At 43.9% G+C, this 17,709-nt stretch overlaps 1 pseudogene; it reads left to right on the top strand.

Moving 5' to 3' along the window:
- Window positions 1–7,654: 7,654 nt before the first annotated feature.
- LOC123585818 lies at window positions 7,655–9,614 on the top strand (annotated as a pseudogene).
- The last annotated feature ends 8,095 nt before the right edge of the window (window positions 9,615–17,709 follow it).

Raw genomic sequence — 17,709 nt, 5'->3', positions numbered from 1 at the left:
GTATTAATGCTTGAATTTTTCATGCATTTCTTCTTCATGAAGAAATCAATGCTCAGAAAGGTTGGGTAACCTGCCGAAGGTCACATAGCGTATGAGTTATAATGACGTCTTTTTTCAAACTTGACCTAAAATCTGCCTTTTTCACGAAGGCTTTCCAGTTAATGCTTGCCCCTTGACTCACATTCTGTTTGCGCTGCAGCTCTGTGGCCCCGTTTCATGGCTGCAACTGTGTCTCATCTCCTTACTGATCCTCAAGGACAAGGATCTCTTCACCAACAAAATAATGTTGATTCCTCCAAAGACAGAGAACACCATAGGATGTTGGCGTTGATGGACTCATTCCACCTTCAAGCACCCATGAGTGAACTGGGAGGCAGAATGCTTGGTGTTTAGAAATACAGATTACCCCACCACCCTCAAGTGGCCTCTCCACTCAGTGACTCAAACTTCTTTATTGGATGGGCACAGTAAAGCCCGAGCCTGTGCCACCTCCTGTGGACAGGGGCTACCCCTCCAGGAAAGGACCTGCCTTCTTACTCACCACGCATCCTGAGAGCAGCAGAGCACAGCCCTCAACCAGGGAAAGCACTAAGTTTTGCAGTGGACAGGCATAGCTGTCAACACTTCCAGAAGAGGAGATGGAAGTTTATAGCCTTTAAGTAATTTGTTCAAAATCATTCATTAAGAAAGAGGCAGGGGGTGCCTGGTCTCGATTTCAGCTCAGATCATGATCTCATGGGCATGAGAACGATCCTCATGTCGGGCTTTGCGCTGACAGCATGGAGGCCGCTTGGGATTCTCTTTCTCCCTCTCTCTCTCTGCCCCTCCTCCACGTGTACATGCTTCCTCTCTGTCTCTCACTCTCTCTCTCAAAATAAATAAACTTGAAAGAAAGAAAGAAAGAAAGAAAGAAAGAAAGAAAGAAAGAAAGAAAGAAAGAAAGAAAGAAAAAAGGAAGGAAGGAAGGAAGGAAGGAAGGAAGGAAGGAAGGAAGGAAGAAAGAGGCAGAATTGGTTCTCAAACCCCCAACCCCTTGCCTCACATCCAGTGCTCTCTGTTACCATAAACGTTTGCCTTTCCTTGCATGAGAGAATTCAGTGATGCAGACTCCAGATAGAAGAGACAACGCAGCATAAGAAATTTCCATTTCTAAAGGTAAATAGATGCTAACAACTTACAAATTCCCTAGCTAAAAATACTCTGAAACAACTGTGACTGGACCACAGCCTAACGCAGCCTTGATGGAAAGATCACATTATTCTTCAGCCTCCCAAACTCTTTTGTTCCGTCTGATGCACCTCTCTCTTTGCCTTATTTCCCCTGGGTCACAGGAATTACACAGACGATGGCTGAATGACTGAGGGCACCAGGGATCTATGATAATTCCAATAAATGAACATAAAGCCTAATTTTAGACTTTCCAAGGATAGTGGGCATTCTGGGGATCTGAAGTGCTTCCGTTTTGGTTGCTTGGTCTATGGCCTCTTGTTAATCAGCAGAGTTGGCTTAAAGGTCACCCAGCACCGTCAGCCCCATCATCTGAAATGGAAGAAGGGCTGAGCAGTGAAAAATCGCTGAAGTTATGAATTGCATTTGGAAATTGCACCTTCACTAACAGGCAGAGGCTCTGTGTGTCTGCTATCTGAGCTCTGAAGCTCATTTGCGGACCATGTCAAGGACAAAGAAAACCTGTTCCTTAATTGCAGGAAGGCTGAGTCTCTGCTCACCTGTGGAGGGGCAGGCAGGCTACCCCCACCAAAAATATCTTTCTTGCCTTTACATTAGTCACTGGCATTCTACCTCTGGTCTTTATGACCTTTGAAAAAGGTCTCTCCGTGGACCCAAGGACAGCAGTGACCTTCATGTATTTTCACAGCGCTGTTACAACACAAGAGGACAGAATGGTAATAGTGGGGATGTCTCTATTAGCAGAGAAGGACCCCATCTATCCAATCCTTCCAAGGAAGGAGCCTACAGTGAACAGAAAAGAAGTCTCCACAACAGCCACCAGCCCAGTGACGTAGGTACACTGTCCAGTGCCAAGGCAGGCTATGAGAAGCATCCATGTGACACATTTTGTTAAATCTCTATTGTGCCAGAAAGTGTCCTGGCTGGTATGAAAGCAAAAAAGCATCAGTCGTGGTCTCCACCTTCGTAGATGGCATCATCTAAGGGAAAACCAGACATATGCTTGAAAAACATATATTAAAATATAATTTATAAAATCTTTTGGAGGTCCAGAGGCAAGAGCAATCGATTCTACCTGGGGTTGGGGGGAGGAGTCAGAGAAGTCTTCATGGATAAGGGGGTTACTTGAATTTGGCATTGAAGGATGAAGACAAACTCGTTCCAGGCATGGAAGAACAAGGGTGAGGCAGTCCAAACAGAGAAAAAGTATGAACAAAGACAAAGAGATGCAAAAGTCCATATTTGGAGGATAATGGGCACTTTGGAAGAGCTTCGGTCAACAAAAGATTTTAAGCAGGAGAAGCCCTGGGTCAGCTTTGCATCTTGCAAAGGGGATTCTGACGGTAGCACAGGAATGGGGTAGAAGGAGGCGTCTGAGCCAAGGGCGGCGATTTAGAAACTCACTGATGTGGACTAGATAAGAGCAGAGGAAGGCCTGACTAAGCGCAGAGTCCGTGGGGGTGGGAGGAGGGAGCTCCTGTCTGGCGTAGACACTAGATGCTTTGGATGGATTGTTTAAAGACATATTTGAAAGATGAACTGAATGGGTGTGTGGTTTCAGATTGTGCAAAAACCCCCGTCACCTTCATGATGCCAGTCATTCCCTAAACACTTTGAAGGAGGCAGAGAAATCATCCAACGATCCTTATTTTATTTTTCATTTCATCCACGGTTTCAAGTTTATTTTCATAAACTTGAACAAAAGGTTTTTTCCTCTGTTCCTGGGTGCCCTTTGTCCTTGTTATGTCTTTTTTCCCCTTCTATTTCATTTTCAATTTAAGTACAGTCGACACGTAATGTCGTGTTACTTTGAGGTGTACAACAGAGAACTCGACGATTCTTCGCGTCATGCTACGTTCACAAGTACAGCCACCATCTGTCACCACACAGAGCTATTAAGTACCACTGGCTATATTCCCTATGCCGTGCCACGCATCCCCATGCCTCAATTTATTGCATAACTGGAAGTTTGCACCTCTTCCTGTCCTTCCCCTGTTTCTTCTACTCCCCTCCCTCCCGCCCCTCCAGCAACGGCCAGTTTCTTCTCTGTATTTACGGGTCTGTTTCTCTTTTTGTTGTTGTTTATTTGTTCATTTGTTTTTTTAGATTCCACATGTAAGTAAAACCATATGTTGTTCTTCTCTGCCTGACTTATTTCACTTAGCATAACGCCCTCCAGGTCCGTTTGTGTTGTCACGAATGGCAAGATTTCGTTCTTTCTATGGCTCAACAGTATTCTGTTGTAGATCTATACCACATCTTCTTTATCCATCAATCCACCAATGGACATTTAGGTTGCTCCCATATAATGATGCTATTTTAGAGACGGGTGCTCAGAAGAAACTGAAACAGGAGTGACTGGGTGGTTCAGTCAGTTAAGCATCCAATTCTTGATTTTTGGCTCAGGTTATGATCCTACGGTTCATGAGATTGAGCCCCGCATTGGGCTCTGTGCTGACCGCATGGAGCCTGCTTGGGATTGTCTCTCCCTCTCTCCCTGCCCCTCCTCAGCTTGCTCTCGCTCTCTCTCTCTCTCTCTCTCTCTCTCTCTTTCTCTCTCTCAAAATAAATAAATGAATAAACATGAAAAAAATATTTTTTAAAAAAGAAACTGAAACAAAAAAGGGGGGGGGGTGTTGTCCAAACCATGGGACATTACTCCAGGACACCCAGCCTAAGAAATACCGATGGGAGCAAGGATGCCTGAAGGTGAGGGGATGTGGCAGCATCAGGAGAGCAGAGAACAATCAGAAAGGAGGAGAGAGAAACTTCTCCTGGTCATTGCCATCAACACCCAAATGCGTGTCTGTGTTTCCAATCTGTAAACAAGGAGAAGAAAACCTGCCTTGACCCCACTGTCCTTATGTCTTACCAACTGGGTCCTCCAAAATATTGTCTACAGTTGCTGTCTCCAAAGCTTCTCTTTCCATTCTCCCTTGAACCCATTCTAAAAAGGCTTTCCTCAACACCACTCCATAGGGATTCTGGTTAAAGGCGTGAAAAAATTCTCTCTTTCCAAACCTATGATCAATTCTCCATCTTCATTTCACCAGAACTACCTGCAGCTTTGAACACATCTGATCACTCCCATCCTTGGCTGCCCCTCTTCACAGGGCTCAGCGGGATGCCCACTGTCCTGGCTTCCTCTTGCCTCGCGGGCTCCTTCTCCTCCATTTCTCATGGGTTCTTCCTCTTCTATCCACATCTCCATGTGGAGGTGGCCCAGGGCTCTGACCTAGTAATGCTCACTTGTTGGGTGATCTCAGTCACACACTGGGCTTTAAATTTCCTCTACTTGCTGAAGACTGGCAAATTTAAACCTTTCTTCCTTCATCCTAGACCTCCTGCCTGAAGTTTAGCCCCATATATCAGCTTCCCACTCAACATCTCTTCATTTTTTTCTAATAAATATCCCAAACTCAATGTATCAAAAAATTAAATTCTAATATTCACGTTCTTCAAAAACCTGTTTCACGCTCAACTGTCTCTCTTCTTCCAGCTGCTCAGCAAGATTTTTTGGAGTCATCTTTGGTTTTTCTTGTATACTTCCCATCTGATCTAGCAGCGGTTTCTGCTGGCTCTATCTTCAAAATGCATCCAGAATCTAACCGCTGCCCACCAGTTCTCCTGACACCACCCTATTCTAACTGTCTACCATTTCTTACCTAGGTTACTGCATGTGAATGGTTGAATTTCGCCCCCTTAAAGGCCTAACCCCCAGTACCTCCAAATGTGACTATTTTGGAAATAGAGCCATGGCAGGTATAATCAAGGTAAGAAAAAGTCATTTGGGAGGGAGCTTACCTTAATTCAATAGGACTGGACAGACACACCCAGAGGGAAGATGGAGACACAGAAAGGACAGCCATGTGAAGACAAAGGCAGAGACCTGTGTTGTGTTGCCATGAACCAAGGACCTGGAGCTACCAGGAGCTGGAAGACAAAGGAAGGATCCTACCCTAAGGCTGCAAAGAGAACATGGTCTGGCCAACACCTTGATTTTAGACCTCTAGCCTCCGGAACTGTGAGAGAATAAAATATCTGTTGTGTTAAGCCAGCCAGTTTGTGGTGCTTTGTTTCAGCAGCCACAGGAAACAAATACACAGCAAAAGCATTCTAACTTGTTTCCCTGCTTCCACTCTTTCCCTAAATGTATTCCCAATAGAGAAGCCCAAATAATCCTCTAAATGTAAATAAGACCCTGTCCTATCTCTACTCAAAACCCTCATCTGGCTCTCCAGCTTACTCAGAAGAATATCAAAGTCCTCATAGCATAATGATCTATGTGACACCTCATGTCCCTTATACCTATGACCTTACCTTTTACTGTTTTCACTCTGATCCAGCCACTTTGCTGCTTTTCAAACACATCAGTCATTTTCACACATTAGCACCCATGCTCTAGCAGTTTCCTGTTCCTGGAAGATCATTTCCCTAGATATTCACATCCTTCTAACCTTGGCATTCACATCAAGGAGACATTTAGTGTCTCCTTGAAGTGTCCCACCCTGGCCACCCTCTTTAATCCGAACTCCTTTCATTCTGATCTTCCTCTTTTTTCCCATAGCAGGTACTGTCTCCCATCTTACTTCATCATTCTCTTACCAACTGCATTTATCTTTATTGTCTACCTCTGTGCCCTTGAGTGTAAGTTTCAAGAGGTACATATTTTTGTTTCTTTTGGTCACTGTTTTATTCTAAGCATCTGGGACAGTACATAACACATATTAGAATTTAATAAATATTGTTTGAAGTATCAAATAAATGTTTTACCTCATTATTTTTCCTAGAGATAGTCCTAGATCCAACAGTGACAGAAACACGGTGTCACGGTGTGTGTGTGTGTGTTTGTGTGTGTGTTGAGGAAAGGGTGCAATTTGGAATTGGGTTCAAATCCCAATCCTGCCAATTTCTAACCATGTAACCTAAAGTGAGTCACATCAAATGCTTCAATTCCATCATCGTAGATTGGACACAATATATATGTATATACATATATATATTCCAATATGATTAATGATTCCTACATCAAACAGTTGGGAAGAATAATTTGAAAATATGTGGAAGTGTTCTGGTACATTAGAAAACACTAAGACTACTGTAATCAGTAGCATTTTCTGTGTACTGATTTTTTTTCTTTATAGTTCTATTTGTTGTCAACACCCTCTGGTTAACCTGGGAATTTAGTTCACCGGGAAGAGATGGTGTGGAAGAAATGGAATCTGGTTTGGCATTGGGTCTATGGTATGGCTTGTAGAGAGCAACGTACAAAGCCCCTTGCCATAAGGGAGGGCTAGGAGGTGCCTGCGGAACAAGGTAACTAACTAGACAATGTCATATTGGTTTTGCTTCCTCTTGTTTTACGTCTGACGTGCACAGCGTGCTTATCTTTATCCTTCTATTTTTTTATAGCACTTTTGATTCACTGGGAATGAACCTAAGCCAACTATCTTCCTTGTGCTTTTTACTTAGCTCCAAATTCAGATGTTCAGTCTAAAGAAATCTTGGCTGAGGTGAAAAATGCCTTTAAACTCATGTGTTCTGAACATTCACTTGCTCAACGAGGTTCTTGCCAGCCAACGGAGAAAGTCATACTGATAAGGAGGAGAAGTGCCAAAGAGCTTCAGACCCAGAGTTAGGATTCTGGTACCAGTTCTCTTCCCATAAAGTTACGAAAACTTCAAATAGTTTGCCCTCTTAAATTAGGAATCTTTGATCTTATTTGTAAGGCGGGGGGGAGCTATTTTTACTTTCTCTAAATCTTGAGATTGCCATGCTGACAGAAAAATCCATCTTTGGGTTTAGCGTCTTGGCAGATTCCATACGTGTGTAGCTCAGGCATAGGGGTTGGGGAGAAGGAAATAGAGGAGTATGGTAGAGACAACCAGTGTTGAGTGAGCATCCAGATTTGGTCCAGGGATCTCTGGGCTGGATGGTATCTTGCTCTAAAATATAGTTCTTTCTTCCGTAAAACAGAAAAATAACAACCAACCCATCATATGAGGATTAAGCCATGCCATATACATGACATATTCACTACAGGGCCTAGGACATAACAGAAGACCCCAGAATGGCAGTAATTATTGTCATTGAAATGTCACAAATATAATCCCCATTCACCTAAAGAGTCATATTAACCAAAAGAGATGGAGTAGTTAGGAAATTTTTTTATTTTATTTTTTTAATGTTTATTTTTGAGAGGGAAACGGAATGTGAGTGGGGGAAAGGCAGAGAGAGCGGGAGACACAGAATCCGAAGCAGGCTCCAGGCTCTGAGCTGTCAGCACAGAGCCTGACACAGGTCTCGAACTCACAAACCATGAGATCACGACCTAAGCTGAAGTCGGATACTTAACCTACTGAGCCACCCAGGCACCCCAGGAATTATTTTTTTTAAGAAGTGAGTCTTGTGTTAGGCCTGAAGGCTGTATAGACTTTTCACAAGTAGAGATGGACACAACTGCGTGAGGGGATTTTGCCTTCTGCCATGCTATGGAGCAAAGCTTGTTCCTTTCCCACTCAGACATGCAGGTTGAATTGACTAAAGCAATGGTTAGGGAGAAGCGTAGACTCCTGTTGGTGGGGCGGGAATTTGTGAGACCGTATTACATGCTGCTGAACCAGGCCCCAGACATGTTGCACAGATTTTATGGAAAGAATTCTTCTTATGTCCCTGGGGGATTGGACTCAAATGGAAAGTCAGCAGATGCCATCTATGGACAGAAGGAAATCCATAGGAAAGTGATGTCCTAAAATTTTCAACTGCCACACTAAGATGTGCCATGTTGGTGCTCAAACCACTCTGAACGATGGTGTAGTGGTCCAGGTGATGGGGTTGCTTTCTAATAACAACCAGGCTCTGAGGAGATTCATGCAGACATTTGTCCTCGCTCCTGAGGGCTCTGATGCAGATAAGTTCTGCACTCAAAGTGATATCTTCAGATACCAAGAGGTCTTCTGTGGCTTTGTCACTGGGCCTCAGGAGAAATCTGAGGAAGAGGTAGAGGACCTGAAGAAAGACAGCAGATACCTGAGGTGGCACCTGATGATTCTGGAACTTTCTATGATCGAACTTTCAGCAATGACTTGGAAGAACATTCAGAGGAACCTGTTGCTGAACCAGAGCCTGATCCTGAATCAGAAGCAGAGCAAGAACCTATGTCTAAAATCCAGGAGGAGAAGTACGAGCCAGTATTGGAAGAAATTGCTCCTGAGGATGTTCAGAAGAGTTCTTCCCCAGCACCTACGGACATAGCTCAGACCCTAGAGGAGGACCTGAGGACATTCTCTTGGGCATTTGTGACCAGAAAGATCCTTCCACCCAGTGGAGCTCTTGCAGTTACTGAGATCCCACCTTATGTTGTTAAAGTACCAGCTTCACATCCTCATCTTTGGCCTAAGCCTGAATCTCAGATCCCACCACAGAAGACTCAAAGGGATCAAAGAATGTGAGAACAATGAACAAATAGTCCTCCCCAAAGGGGACATAGACTCACAGTCTGTGAGGCTGGTGAGCAAGGTGACACCGAACCCCAAAGAACTGCAAGACTCCCTGATGGTCACCAACTTTTCATTGGACATGAAGTGGACAAATCAGGGCTTAAAGATTTTTTCCCAAGTTATGGGAATGTGCTGGGGCTATGCAATAACAGTGGCAGGAAGTTACTCAATTTTGTTTTTTTGTGTGTGATGATTCTGATCCTGTTCAGAAGACCCTCAGGGTGCCTGGGTGGCTCAGTGCATAACACGTCGTACTCTTGCTTTCAGCTCAGGTCATAATCCCAGGCCCCTTGGGAGGGGGGCCCCTTGCCAGGCTCCTTGCTGAGCGTGGAGCCTGCTTGGGATTCATTCTCTCTCTCTCTCTCTCTCTCTCTCTCTCTCTCTCTCTCTCTCTCTCCCCCTCTGCCCTTATCCCCTTTATCCCCTACTCACACACTCTCACTCTCTCTCTCTAAAATAAATTAAATTTTTTTAATTTAAAAATTGTTTTAATGGTTATTTATTTTTGAGAGAGAGAGACAGATAGAGCATGACTGGGGGATGGACAGAGAGAGAGGGGACACAGAATCTGAAGCAGGCTCCAGGCTCTGAGCTGTCAGCACAGAGCCCGACATGGGGCTCAAACTCATGAACCGCAAGATCATGACCTGAGCCAAAGTCAGACACTTAACTGACCGAACCACCAAGGCGCCCATAATTTTTGTTTTCCATTAAAAAAAAAGAAAGCCCTTAGCAACAGGCCCGTCATGTTCAGAGGTGAGGTCCACCTGAATGGAAGAGAAGAAGACTTGGGTCCTCTTCTGGGAAGGGGACTATTGACATAACAGCCTGCAGGGATCTGGGGGCCCTTGAGGTGGGCAGGGTGGTGGACAAAGAGACCCTTCCTGTGGAAGCAGGAGTAAGAAAGAAATTATTCCAAGGCAGTGAATTGCTCCTCATTGATCTTCACACAGAAATACCAATCTAGCTCCTGCAGAGAGGTGAATTCCTTCCACCAGGGCTCAGTATCCCAAAGTATGACCCTAGTCTATTATAACATTTTCTTTTTTTTTTTTTTATTTATTTATTTTTTTTTATTTTATTTTTTTTTTTCAACGTTTATTTATTTTTGGGGGGACAGAGAGAGACAGAGCATGAACGGGGGAGGGGCAGAGAGAGAGGGAGACACAGAATGGGAAACAGGCTCCAGGCTCTGAGCCATCAGCCCAGAGCCCGACGCGGGGCTCGAACTCACGGACCGCGAGATCGTGACCTGGCTGAAGTCGGACGCTTAACCGACTGCGCCACCCAGGCGCCCCCTTAGTCTATTATAAATTGCTGACGTTTGTACAATTTTACTATTTCTGTTAATGCTGTGTGCTCCCTCTCCCTCCCCTCCCTCTCCTCACCATTCAGCCATTCACTTCCATTTTCATGGGATGGGATCTTAGGAAAAGCAAATTTTCAAAGAAGAGAAAAAGACTAAATTTCCTTGCTTCACTTTTGCATATACACACTGGGCTTTTTGTAAATAGTCATTTCCCCAAAGGATTGTGCCTTGCTTATTGCTGACATTTGGTATGTTTCATTCATTAGAATATTTCTTGTTTTCTATGTGTTTAAATAGCCTGGGAGAAACACAGGATTTGATCAGTATTTTGAAGGCAGGGGGAAACAAAAAGAATTTTCACAAGTGGAAAGAAAGAAAAATGGCACGTCATGGGGGAGAACCATCACGAACAATACTGAGAAGGTAGAAAGGAGCATAGGGTCTTTGGGAACAAAAAGTAGAAAATCAAATGACTTGGGGGCAAATGATAGAATCGTGATTATCATCATAGAAGATAATCGGATAGTGAGGTAGATATTTGTTGCTACTGTCCTTCCAGCTGTCATCCCAACCCCTTAGTCAAGTAAAAGAATCCTTCTTGGTTGTGAATAACCCACCTTGTACTGTTCAGGAAGGAATGACACCTCCCTCAAATCAAACAGAAATTGCAAAGTACAAAAATGAGCAATGAACTTGGACAAAACACGTGAAGAAACTAAAACCATTAAAAAGGCAAAAAGTTTCCCCAAATTAAGGAACTGAATACTCAAGGGGGCTGAATAAATAAAACAAGATGAAGCAATCATTAGAAAAAATGCAAACATCTTCAGAACGATATGCAAGGATTTTATAGTCATAACAAATCAACTTCAAAGAAATTGGAGATTAGTTGTTTAAAAAGGAAAGAAAAAGGTTACATAGACGGACAGTTAAAGAGGGAATTTAGGAGGCTAGGTCATTAAGTGAGAAAAATCTTTTGAAACACAGGACAAGACATACAACAGATGACTTAAAAGAGAGGATATCCACTAAATGAGGCAAATTTGAATGGAGCTTTTAAGAAAGAATTTCACTGGGGTGCCTGGGTGGCTCAGTCCACTAAGCACATCAACTTCGGCTAAGATCACGATCGCATGGTTCGTGGGTTCGAGCCCCACATCAGGCTCTGCTGACAGCTTGGAGCCTGGAGCCTGATTCAGATTCTGTGTCTCCCTTTCTCTGCCACTCTCCCTCTTGCACTCTGTCTCTCTCTCTCAAAAATAAATAAACACTTAAAAAAATTTAAAAAGACAATGGAGAACAGGCAAAGCAGACCTCGTATCTCTGCAAGACAGAACACAAACTAGAAGATTTTCCAGGTTGCCACACAGAAAGCAGAAACCCAAACAAAGAGCCAAAGGTGAGAGTTCGTGAAGCCCAAGTCAATGAGATGTGATGGAATGAATATACAAAAGAGGAGAGATGCATGGAAAGAAAGCTTCGAGGATCTCTAGAAAAGTCCCCTTGCAACTCTGGCTGAGGACTGATCTATGCATGAGTGAAAGGAAACTTCCCAAGGTTAAGGAAAGAACAATGAATAAATAGTTGGCTGGACAATTTCCACACCTTACACAGGGCTGGGATCCTTTAAAATATCTAAAGCAGAGTGAAATGAATTCATAATACAAGGAGGATCAGGCTAACACCTCAGAAGGTTGTGGCTTTAATAATGATGTTAAATTCTCCCTAGACCAAAGGGAACTCTGGGCATGCCTTAACAAAGATTCAAAGTAACTTCAGAAGGATTCAATGGATCCCAAGTAACTTCACCAAATGCCATAATGCCTTTCAATTCTGTATAATAAAGGAAACAAATGAAATTCAGCACGTTATGAAATGAAATTCCCCAGGTCCAGTAAAAACTCACCAGGCATGAAAAGAGCAAGAAAATATCACCACAATTAATCAATAGAAAAAAAGAACTGAAATGACAGTCAATGGAATTAATAATCAAAGACATTAAAACAGCTGTTTTAAATACACTCTATATGCGAGTTGGCCAACTTTCTATAATGGGCTGGATAGTATATATTACTGGATTTGAAAACCAGATGGTCTCTGTCACAACCACTCAACTTGGCCACTGTACTGCAAAAGCAGCCATTGACAAGGCACAAATGTTCACACCAAAAACTGGAAAGAACCCAAAAAACCATCAGTTGGCGAATGGGTAACCAAACATGGTACATCCGCTTTGGGAACACTAGTCAACAATAAAATGAATAAACCACTTCGATACACAATAACAGGGATGAATCTGAAAAAGCATTATGCTAAGTGGAAAAAAAGACAGTCTCAAAATGTTTCATACTATATGATTGCCCTTATTAAAAATTCTACAAAAGGCAGACTGTAGTGACAAAAAAAAAGCATTATCAGGGTTGCCAGGGATCAGGGATGGGAAGAGGAGACTGACTGCAAAGGGTGTGAGGGAACTTTCTGGAGTCATGACCACTTTCTGGAATCAGTCTAGATCATGATTGCAGGGATGGTAACACAACTCTTCACATTTTTCAGAACTCATTAACTGTACACTTTAAAGGGGTATATTTATAAAGTGGATTTTTTAAAAAATCAACTTTAGAGATGTTAGAAGTTGTCAATTTGAGAATAGAAGCATAAAGGTGGGCTTTGTAATTGACTGAAAAACACAACAGGTGCAACTGAAGAGTGAATCACCATGCTGGCAGGTAGCACCCTGGAATTTTCCCCCCAAAAGTGCATAACACTCAAAGAATGGAAAGTGTGGTATAGTTAGAAAATGTGCAGTATAGGGGCACCTGGGTGGCTCAGTCGGTTAAGTGTCTGACTTTGGCTCAGGTCATGATCTCACGGTCTGTGAGTTCGAGCCCCGCGTCAGGCTCTGTGCTGACAGCTCAGAGCCTGGAGCCTGTTTCGGATTCTGTGTCTCCTCTCTCTCTGACCCTCCCCTGTTCATGCTCTGTCTCTCTCTGTCTCAAAAATAAATAAACGTTTAAAAAAAAATAAAAAAAAAAAGAAAATGTGCAGTATAGAGCTAAAAACTCCATTTTTTAAATGTGCGTGTAAATGTATGCAAAGGAATGTTAGTGGAGGGGCAGCCTGGAGGGAGGTATGCTAAAACATTCAAGGGGAGATGAGGAGCAGAGAGGAAAGGAGAGTTTTCACGTGTTGTTCTGTGTGCTAATTAGTCATTCTTTTCCCTATGCTATTCTAGAATTCACAGGAAACAACAGTGACAAAAATCAGAAACTCCAAATCATAGTTGTGATAACAGACTGAAGCCCAAGGCCTAAAGACAGATTGAAAAGATCTCCTCCTCTTCCTGAGCCCATATCCAGATTTCCAGTTGGCCACAAGGATCGGAGGCCAAGAAATAGGAGTGCCTGGGAATAGTGAAGGTATAAGAGACAGGTCTCAATGCCAGGCTCTTCTCTTAGAGCTCTGGCTCTATGAAATAAATGTAAAGGGCATTTGGAAGGAGAAAATGAGAGAGAGAGAGAGAGAGAGAGAGAGAGAGAGAGAGAGAGAGACCTGGTCCTCAGGCTATGAGTGGCTGAGGTGGGGAGGGGTAGAAGCAGAGAAGACCTGACCCCATGGTGCCTCTTCCCAAGACTGAAGAGTGGTTCCCAGTCACCACCTTAGAATCAGACTAGTATGTTCTGCTTTGGGCGAGGCATAAGAAAGAAAACATGGCACTTTCCCTTGGATAAGAAGAATAGCTAAGAGCTTGTCCTTGCCCCCATTCTACATTCCCAGGCAGGCTACCTAGTCTGCAGAGCCCTATGCAAAGTGAAAATACAGGGCCTTTCATTCAAAACTTACTAAGAACTTCAAAATGGCAGCCGCAGAACATTGAACCCAGCCTAGGGCCCTCTGAGTGCCAGGTTGCTTACCCACGAAGGTGGCCCTGCCCCTGTACAATAATCATTCTCCTTGAAAACACTGTGCTTTCTAGGCAAGCCTTCGGCCAACAAGGAATGGCTAGAGGAGAGAGATTGAGACCATGGGGGAATCTTTCCTGACACTTACTTCTTCTATGTATCTCTATCAGGCAAGATCTCCACACAAGCAGATGGCATCCTCAAAAAGGGGTGCTTTAAGAAAGTTTAATAAAGGGACTTTACATAAAAATGTGGCAGAATTCAGAGAGTGGAAAGCCATACCCTTCCTAGGGAAGAGAGCACCTAGGGGGAGGTGTGGCCCCTGGAACTCCGTGGGAGGAGCAAGGGAATGCCCTCGGCCTTCCGCGAAGGGATAAACCGGTCAAGCTAAGGCACTGGGGAGGTGGGTGAGGAGAAAAATACCCCAACCCTTCTCTCCTCCTGCCCCTGGATCTCCTACCAAGGCTTCCCACTGTTGCAAGTAGAAGCCAGAGGGCAAGGGAACTGGCCGATGCTGCCCGGAAGGTCTGCCTTCAGGGCACAGAGCAGAAGCTCTAGAAAAGGCTTCTGCAGGCACAGGTGGAAGGTTCACAGCCTGGAACCAAGGAGACAGGAGGCCGAAGACAGCCCACAGAGTCTCTTGAAAAGAGCTGGAAAAGAATATCAAGGTAACTTCCAGCCCACGCTAGTCACAAATATACAACGTATTCTCTTTCCTATCTCCAACTAGACCCAGTGTCCAACTCAGCTCACCATGAGGGTTACACAGTGAGTACCTAACAGCACCAGAGACCAAATAATATAACGCCAGTGATGCAGAGGCCCCAGATTTAGACCCTGCGAACTCCCTTCCCAGAAATAAGAAAGTCAAAGCCTACATACAGTATAACTAGAGTATGACGAGGGGGAAAGGCGCCATAGGGACGATCGTCTGAGAAAGCGTGAGTATAGGGGATCTCCTGATGAGCATGGCCTCTTTAAGGAATATTTAAGATGTGATAACGGCAGAGATTCCCTGTAGGTGATTTCAGAGAAGAGCAGTCAATTAAGCAATTCCAGGGGCTTGAGATCATTCTGTATCCCATAAACACCGTCAGTGTTCCCCTATGCAGTAACAATCTGTGCCGAAAAATCTAAAGCAATTACTTTTGTCCTCTCGGCCTTCTGAGCACCTCCTTCAATCAAAGGAAAGGTTAAAGCAAGAGCTAAATATGCCCCTTTGTCACCATGAGGGCAGCGCCGAGCTTGATGGAAGCATTCGTGAGACGATTCCTTCAAGCCTTTTGGGGGCCAGGTGAAAAAGGATGGCCAATCGGGACACTCAAAAACAGCAATTGCCCAAAGAACTGGGAACAGGAACATTTGAAATCAATATCCCTTGAAAACAAAAGTGCAGCTCATTGCGTTCCTATTATAATTTGGCTTTGCCTCTGCGTTAGCCCGGAAACAGTAATGACAGTTGAGAACCATTTATTTACTCATTCTTTCCCTCACGGCATTTTGTTTTGTTGCACGTATTTTGCTGCCTTTTCATCTCCAGCTCTATGTGGGACATTTTTATAATAAAAGTCAAGGGAAAACATTTCACTGTAATGCCATCTTGTAGCTGTGCAACCTCAGGCGAGCCAATTCACAGAAAAATAGCCTTTAGAAGCTAAAAATGAGTTTTGGCCCCATCTCCAAACACCCACTCTATGGATGGGACGTATAGGGGCAGGGAATAGCGAGGTCTCCAAGAAAGTGAGCCTAAGAGCTTTATCCTCACTGTATCCTCTCTAGAATCACCCCTTCCTCGGCATCACACAAATATTTGTGGTTGCCTCTGGTTTTCCCACTTGAAACTTCCGTGACCTCATCCTGAGCTCATCTGCCTCACACTACTGCTCAGTAAAGCCCATAAAGACACTCATGTCATTTCATGACCCCTGATGTGCGACAAATGGTAGGTATGACTTTTCATGAATTATTTAAACCTGCTCTTTGTGTCTCTAGATGTCAAGTGAAATATAAATAGGATAAAGTGGGTAAAGTGTTTGCAAAGTGCTTGGCCCATATGAGTATTTAATAAATGTTAGCTTAGGCTGTGGTGCTGTTATTGGTGATGGTGTGGGACGGTGGAGGCAGTCCACAGGGTCATATTTCTGATTCTTATTTTAGGCTGCTGACCTCATCTATTGGAAAGAATGTTGGGGCAAGGGTCTTGATATGGGAATTAGGATACTACCTGTAACAGTCAATAATAATAACCAGTGTGAACCTCAGATAGTCACTGAAAGTGCTCATGACTCCAGTAAGTCAGTGTGAGAGTATAGCACAGACACACGTACACACACACACACACACACACACGCACACAAAGGACACTCAAGAAATACTTGTCAAATGGACGAAGGCCATGGAACTGAGTGTTGACAGGATTTTGACAAAGTAAGACGGTGCACCAGCTCAACAGAGAGGACAAGGCGTTCACTGTGACCAGGCCACTCTCTACTATAAATCACGAGAGTGGAAAATTCACAGGCAGAGATGGAAATAGATACCAAAACCTTGGAACGACACAGTGTCATGTTTATTTACCTCAGGGGTGCTGTTGGTAAACACGCATGAGGGGAATCAGAAACAGTGTGGTTGAAGACAAGAGATTGTAGAGGAAATGATGCATTTTATTTACCCCATGGAAAACAATAACAGTTTGCTCTGTGATAGGTTCTTGCACGGGTAATATTTAGAAGGGGAAAATGACACAGGAAATACAATCATTCAGGGGGAAATTTTAAATGGTGATTACTATTTACAAAATTTAATGTAGTCGTATTCAGCCTCTTCTCTGCTATTTGAAATAAAATTCTCATAGGCACACACACACACACACACATATGGGTGCATGCACAGCAGATGCCCCCCTAACTGAAAGGGTCCAGCAACACAATCCCAACTTCTTTCCTAGACTGAGAAATCAGACTTTTCCTCGAGAGACCAGACTACACCTGTTCCTCCGTTTCTCCCAAACGTTCTTTCTTAGCCACTCACTACACAGCATATCCTGGTAGTCTCACCTCTTTCTAGAATGTCAACTATCATCCACCTGCTGATTGCTGGCAAATCGATCATTTCAGTCCAGACCTATCTTTTGAGCAGCACATCCAACTAATTGCCTCATGAACATTTTCGCTGATAACGCCCTGCAGTCATGCCAAACACACTGTTCCCGGTGCTGAGGAAGTCCGGTTTCTCCCTCCTTTGTGTTCTGTAGCTGCTTAGGCAACACCATCTGCCTGGTTGCTCAAGTCTGAGTCATTTTTATCTAGTTCACCCCCTTTGCCAGGGTGGTTCCCTTACATGCCCACCAGGTCATTTCACTCCCAAGGGACATTTCTAGTAGATCACTTAATGTGTTGACCTATAATTATTCATTTGTATGGTTTGCTCCCGCGCTAATGTATGAGGTTTTCAGAGGTAGAAAGCTAAGCTTACAGCAAGCACTGAATGGGTGATTGCTAAATGCACCCCAGAATTTTACTGAGACTGAATTGACCCATGTAACCCCGACGTAGAGTGTTAGGATTGCCTGCAGGATATGTTCCTGCCACCACACTTTCATCTGTTTGACTACAGATAGCAAAGTTATGGATCCTCCTTTCTAGGCTCAGTCGCTCACCAGAATCCAGGTACCTGTTAGACCAGCAGTGCCTAGCAAAGAGCATAAGAGCCGCGGGCAATTTGGCTGTATCCCAAATCCTTAGGAACATGAAACCTCAGGAACCCGAGACCTGAGGAGTGTTTTATCAATCCAGAGATGGTAGCGTTGGAA

Source organism: Leopardus geoffroyi, chromosome C3, assembly GCF_018350155.1.
Source record: "Leopardus geoffroyi isolate Oge1 chromosome C3, O.geoffroyi_Oge1_pat1.0, whole genome shotgun sequence".
In the NCBI taxonomy this organism is placed as follows: domain Eukaryota; kingdom Metazoa; phylum Chordata; class Mammalia; order Carnivora; family Felidae; genus Leopardus; species Leopardus geoffroyi.
This window is presented reverse-complemented; position numbering and strand designations above follow the sequence as displayed.